This window comes from Portunus trituberculatus, chromosome 25 (assembly GCF_017591435.1).
Source record: "Portunus trituberculatus isolate SZX2019 chromosome 25, ASM1759143v1, whole genome shotgun sequence".
In the NCBI taxonomy this organism is placed as follows: Eukaryota; Metazoa; Arthropoda; class Malacostraca; order Decapoda; family Portunidae; genus Portunus; species Portunus trituberculatus.
Genome location: NC_059279.1, coordinates 7305001 through 7311749, shown reverse-complemented (window position 1 = coordinate 7311749; position 6749 = coordinate 7305001). Strand labels below are relative to the sequence as shown.

General features: G+C 37.7%; 1 protein-coding gene across 2 annotated transcripts in view; it reads left to right on the top strand.

Moving 5' to 3' along the window:
- The first annotated feature begins 283 nt into the window (after positions 1-283).
- Positions 284-6749, top strand: part of LOC123508995 (ADP-ribosylation factor 6) — a 37722-nt gene continuing 31256 nt past the window's right edge. For both annotated transcript variants that reach the window (XR_006676079.1, XM_045263110.1), the window contains exon 1: positions 284-434. The gene's annotated coding sequence lies outside the window, so the exon portion shown is untranslated. The remainder of the gene's footprint in view (positions 435-6749) is intronic.

Genomic DNA, 6749 nt, shown 5'->3' with positions numbered 1-6749 from the left:
CGTGAATAAAACCACCTACAATCATGCATTAGATTTCAGCACTTTATTGCATCCTAAACCTAACATGGAAAGGGCGAGAAAACCCTTGAGAGGACCATAAAAGAGGAAATGAAGGCTGAGGTTGACAGCTGTGCATCGCGTTCGTCAACTGACAAGACCGGTGCGGCGGAAGAATACATATTATCCAAAAACACAAAAACCACGTACGGAACCAAAACACCAGATACTAAAAAATAAAAAGGGGATTGAAACAAGGGTGTATAGGGAATATCGGGGGGTGTAGAGAGGGCTAAGGGTAATTGTTGGGGTGGCGGCTGGTGGCACTACTTTGTTTATGGTTCACGCGGGGAAGAGGTACAGGCGGAGACACAGAGGGGGCGGAATGACACTCTGATCGTATTTTGGCCCGTTTTTCCGGACTGCTGCATGCTAAGGTAAGTCCCAAAGCTCATTTAAACATAACATAACCTCAAATAACACGTCGGTTTCAGTATAAATGGCGCTGTGTGAAGATGGGGGGTGTGGGTTCCTCTTCTTCTACTTACTATGAATATATATTTTTTCATGTGTGTTTATGTGCTCTGGTTTAGTTAATGTGCTCATATGGGTGCTATAGGCCTGCTGGTTTTTATGGCATAGGCCTAGAAGTGGTAGTACAAGTTTTCGATCTCTCAGGTGGTAGGATGTGAAATGTCAAAACCCGTATTCCAGATTTTAGAGATACGAGAGTCGGGGTTGTGGTATTTGAACCTTATTTCAGTGACTCGCGGTGGGGGTGTTGTGGTGGGGGCGTGGTGTGGTATTATTATTCGTTATTCTTGATTTTTATTCCATTTAAATCTCAGTTCTTTATAAATTATGGTGTATAAGTTAAGTTTTGGTGGTTTTAGGGATGTTTTCTTATTAACTATGGTGGTTTTATTGTTGTGGTGTGGCTGTCCTGGTATCATTATTCATCATTTGTGGTATTGTTCCATTTAAGTCTCAATTGTTCATGAATTTTGGTGTACAGATTAAGTTTTGGTGGTTTTAGGAAAGTTTTTGTATTAACTGTGGTGGTTTTGTTGTGGTGTGGCTACCCTGGTATTGTTATTCATTATTTGTGGTATTATTCCATTTAAATCTCAGTTCTCTATAAGTTTTGGTGTACATTCAAGTTTTGGCGGTTTTAAAGATGTTTTTCTATTAACTGTGGTGGTTTTGTTGTTGTGGTGTGGCTGTCCTGGTATTGTTATTCATTATTTGTGGTATTATTCCATTTAAGTCTCAATTCTCCATAAATTTTGGTGTACATTCAAGTTTTGGTGGTTTTACTGATCTATTGATTGTGGTGATTGCCTTGTGGTGGTAATGTGGTGTGGCTGCCTTGGTGGTATTTATCGTTATAGTTTGTGATTTATACCAATAGTTTATCAAAGTGTCTATATCGTTGTGTGGGTTTGGTGTTCGTGTCAGGGTTTGGTGGTGTTAGTTAATTATGGTGGAAATATAGTGGTAGTCAGGCGAATTTTCTCCTGTGTGTGATCGACAGTGAAGTAAACAAACTGAGTTGCCTTGAACCTAACCTAATCTAACCTTGCCCTTAGATGGAAATGTTAATGGTATATCACTATTATCACTGGCTTTACTCGTTATCTAATAGTCTTAATACTTTCACTGCGACGAGGAACAACTACCCACACTAGAAACAATGCATGAAGTCTTTATAACCTTTATTCTATCCACCTCTCTAACGTAAAAGTTTAACTAGTATCACAATCTCAATCATACGTCCTTTTCTCTGGTACGCTCTGAAACTCCCAGCCTGCTTCTGTATTTCCATCTTCATATAGCTTGAATTCATTTAAGAGGGAGGTTTCAAGACATTTACCCCATTATTTTGATTTCACGACCCTGCTCGGGGACTGGCATCTAAGTGGTCCTTTTTGTTTCATTGTTGTTATTTCTCGTGGCCAGATTTCTTACATAAAAAAAATAATGATAGAATTTAACCACTGTACTAATGTCAGGTTAAGCTTTGCCTCCATGAAGAAATAGTAATTGGCTTGTGATGAACTAAATCAACAAGAAGTTTGATTTTTGGTGGCTTTAGATTTAAGGTAACCAACTAACCTGAATGTGGAATCTGAGTGTTACTGGTGGTCGTGGTGGAAGGAGAGGGCTGCCTTGGACCAGCTGTGTAGTGCTCCCTGCAATTTTCTTTTCTTTTATTTTTATGTAAGGGGAAATGACAACAAAAATGACTAAACAAAAAGGTCCGCTTAGATGCCAGTCCCCGAGCAGGACCAAGAGAGTTAACCAAAAGAATGGCATAGATGTCTTGTAATCTCACTTCAATGAATTCAGGTCATAGGAAGATGGAAACATAGAAGCAGGCAGGGAGTTGCAGGGTTTACCAGGAGAGGCCTAGCGTGGACCAGTCGTGTAGCGCCCCTTCAGATAGTTTGTTGGATTAGGGTAGGGTATGGTTATGTAGGGAGGTGAGGGATGGAACTGAACCTTGTGTCAGGAACTGGGTTGTGTTTCAAACCATTAGCAGCACCAGGATAAGATTGTTTGTTAGCTTGTTGTCTCTCATTCACCAGAAAATAGGGGAAAGATACACAGAGATGATACAAATGTGTGATTATAAGTATGTAAATTGTAGAATAGCTTACAAAATCATTAATTTCTGTTTGAATAAGGAAAACAAAATGAGAAAAGAAGTAAGGAAAGAATATATATGAAAATTATGAGAATTGTGAAGAGTGAAGGAAAATGCAGAGAGATGATGTAAATGTGTGATAATAAGTATGTAAATTATAGAATAGCTTACAAGATCATCCATTTCTCCTTGAATAAGAAAAAAATAATGAGAAAAAATTTAGGAAAGAATATGTAATAAAATAATGAGAGTTGTGAAGAGTGAAGGATTGAATGAAAGAATTGGAATACCTAGCTAATCATTGGAGAGATTGGTGTTATCATCTCTTTGTGCAACACTGATATAACTCACCAAGAAACACAGATTTGATACGTACCAGTGATTTTCCTTCCACTGTAACAGGAGGAAACAGAGATTTGATATTATTCATTTCTATTACTTTATTGTACTCTCTCTCTCTCTCTCTCTCTCTCTCTCTCTCTCTCTCTCTCTCTCTCTCTCTCTCTCTCTCTCTCTCTCTCTCTCCTTTTCCTTTTCCTTTTCCTTCCTTTCTTTCTTTCTTTCTTTCTTTCTTCCTTCCTTCCTTCCTTCCTTCCTTCCTTCCTTCCTTCCTTCCTTCCTTCCTTCCTTCCTTCCTTCCTTCCTTCCTTTTTTACCCTCTATGTCCCTTTCCTCCCTTACTATACTGTGTTCCTTTCTCTTGTAATCACCCTTAATTTTTACTCTTATGTACAGTTGAAGTCATAAATGTGTATGGTGATTCGTAGCCAGATCAGATTTGAAGGCCTTAACAGTCAGTGGTGTGTCGTGAGGAGAGGCGTATGAGGTTCTTATGGTGAAGTTATGTACCTGGATATGAGTTATGAGGGTACAGTCACTCACTAACAGTCCAACTACCTCTCTGGATAGCTCTTTATCCTTTTAGTTTGGGTTAGGTTTAGTTATGGAAAGAGGAATGAGAAATGTTAACCTGGAAACTGTCAAGGTAGAGGAGAGAATGAATGGAAGTTATTTGTGTTCAAGAGTTACATAAAAAAAAAAAAGGGAAAAAAAATGAATGAGCAATGTAAACCTGCAAACAATTAGGAAATAAGACAAGAAATGCAAGTTGTGAGTGTACAAAAATTATAAAATGAGGAGTGAAAAATCCAAACCTGAAAATTATCAAGGAAAAGAGAAAAGAAATGCAAGTTATGAATCTACAAGAGTTAAAGAAAGATGGAAGAGATATGCAAATGTGAAGACCATTAAGAAAAAGAGAAGATATACGAGTTTTGAAAGTACAAGAATTATAGAATGAAAGAAGATAAATACAAATCTGAGAACTATCAAAGAAAAAGAATACATGCAAGTTATGAAAGTACAAGAATAAAAAAGAGGTGAGAAATGTCAACGTGGAAACGGGAAGAAGAAATTTAAGTTATGAGAGTACAAGAATTATAGAAAGAATGAAGATAAATGCAAATCTGGAAACTGTTAAGGAAAGGAGAGAAGGAATGCAAGTTATGAGTTATGAAAAAGAGGAATGAGAAATGTAAACCTAGAAACTGTCAAGAAATGGATGAGAAATGGAAGTTAAAAGTGTACAAGAGTCAAAGTGAGGTGAGAAATGTTAATCTGGAAATGGTCAAGGAAAGATGGGATAAGAAGTGTAAGTATGAGTGTAGAAGAATTATAGAAGGAAAGAAGACCTGGAAACTGTCAAGGAAACTGGAAAAAGAAATGTGAGAAATGAGTGTACAAGAATTATAGAAAAGAGGAACCAGAAATGGAAATATGAAGAACTGTCAAGATATGGAGTAATAAATGCAGAGTTATGAATGGACAAGAGTTATGGAAAGAAAGAGAAGAGAAATGCAAGTACTGAAACATTTAAAGAAAAAAGAAAAGGGAGAAGAAATGGAAGTTATAGAAAGTTATTAAGAAAAGAGAGAAGAAATGCAAGCGATAGAAAGTTATTAAGAAAAAAAGGAAAAAGAAATGGTAGTTAAAATGACTCCTATACCAGCGATAGAGTCTCTTTTCCCTTTGACTTGTTTAGGTAGCGGCACCTCAGTGGGCCTTTTTTCAATCATTCTTGTTGCTCGTGGCCGGTTCCCCATCTTACATAAAAAAGTTATAGATAGTTGTAAAGGAAAAAAAAAGAGAAGTAGAAGTGAAAGTTATTGATAGTTATAAAAAAGGGGAAGTAGAAATGCAAGTCATTGAAAGTTATAAAGAAAAAAAAAGGGAAAAGAAATGCAAGTTAAAGAAAGTTATAAAGGAAACAAGTAGAAATGGAAATTAGAGAAAGTTATAAAGAAATGGAGAAGTGGAAATGCAGGTTATTGACAGTTATAAAGAAAAAAAAGGGAAAAGAAATCCAAGCTAAAGAAAGTTATAAAGGAAACAGAAGTAGGAATGCAAGTTATAGAAAGTTATGGAATGTGAGGTATAGAAAGATTACCATTACAAACCTGGAAACTGCCAAGAGAAAGAGGGGGATAAGAAAATGGACCTGTCATGCGTTTCTACCTTCTATTTCCGTGATGTGAGTTCTGAGGCCGCCATCGCAGTGTAGTGGATGGAATACTCGCCTGGAATCCAAAATGTTCCAAGTTTGATTCCCGGTTAGTTAGATCTTACATAGTTCCTAATTTTTTTTTTTTTTTTTTTTTTATTTGTTCATTTTAACTAAACTGGTGTCTATTTTTTATTTATTTATTTGTTTATTTATTTTATTTATTTTATGGTGGTTTGGTGTGTTTCACGTTGCTTCAGTTGTTTGTGTGTTTATTGTTTATCTATGTAGGGTATCTCTTATCTTTATCTCTTTCTCTCTCTTTTTTTTTATTGATAACTACACATCACTGTCTATATCCCTTAATCTCCTCTTCCTCCTCCTCCTCCTCCTCCTCCTCCTCCTCCTCCTCCTCCTCCTCCTCCTCCTCCTCCTCCTCCTCCTCCTCCTATTTTTACAATCCAACAATTTTTACTAGTACATTCAAATACAATAGTAGTAGTATAGTATTGTGTCATCTTTACACCACCACCACCACCTTCACAACATAATCTTCCCTCTAACACTACAAGGTACAATATCTTTGGGTGAGGAAGACACAGGGTGGAGTGTGTGTGTGTGTGTGTGTGTGTGTGTGTGTGTGTGTGTGTGTGTGTGTGTGTGTGTGTGTGTGTGTGTCCTTAAAAGGTGCAGAGCCTCGTTATACCTGCTGGAATCAAGGTGTTGTCTTGTTGGGTGTTGACAGTGAAGGGAAGGGAGGAAGGGATGGGGAGGAAATATGATAGGGAAGGGTAGGAAAGAAAAGGTGAATATAAACAGATGAGAGAGATTTGATTGAGGTAAGAAGGAAGGAGAGGAAAGAATGAAAGGAAGAGAAGAAATAGGAGTTACCTATCAAAATATGAGGTAAGGAAGTTGAAAAGGAAAAGTTGATAAATTTTGCATAACAAGACTGAAAAAAAAAAAAAGAAAAGATGGATGTAGAGAAGGAAGAGAAAAAATAGACAGTAAAACCGAACAGGTAAGAGAGAGAGAGAGAGAGAGAGAGAGAGAGAGAGAGAGAGAGAGAGAGAGAGAGAGAGAGAGAGAGAGAGAGGAAGTAAGGGCAGGAGGAGGAAGGGATGGATGGAGAGAGACAAACAGACATACAGACATACGGACAGGAAGGCGGTGACAAGGAGCAGAGGAAGGAGTAAGAAGAATGTGATGGAAGCAGAGAGAGAGAGAGAGGGGGAGGTGCAAGAGTCCTAACCATGACCTCACACTAGCCCAAAGGAAATGCTTGCAACTTGCATTGCATCACCACCACCACCACCACCACCACCATTATCACTATCATCATCGTCACCACCACTACCATTATCATTGCAGCTATACTACTACTACTACTACTACTACTACTACTACTACTACTACTACTACTACTACTACTACTACTACTACTACTACTACTCCAGTCCAGTAAATTGGTTTGAGAGAGAGAGAGAGAGAGAGAGAGAGATAAATAAATAAATAAATAAGTAAATAAATAACAGAAGAGGAAGATAAATGCACTCTCTCTCTCTCTCTCTCTCTCTCTCTCTCTCTCTCTCTCTCTCTCTCTCT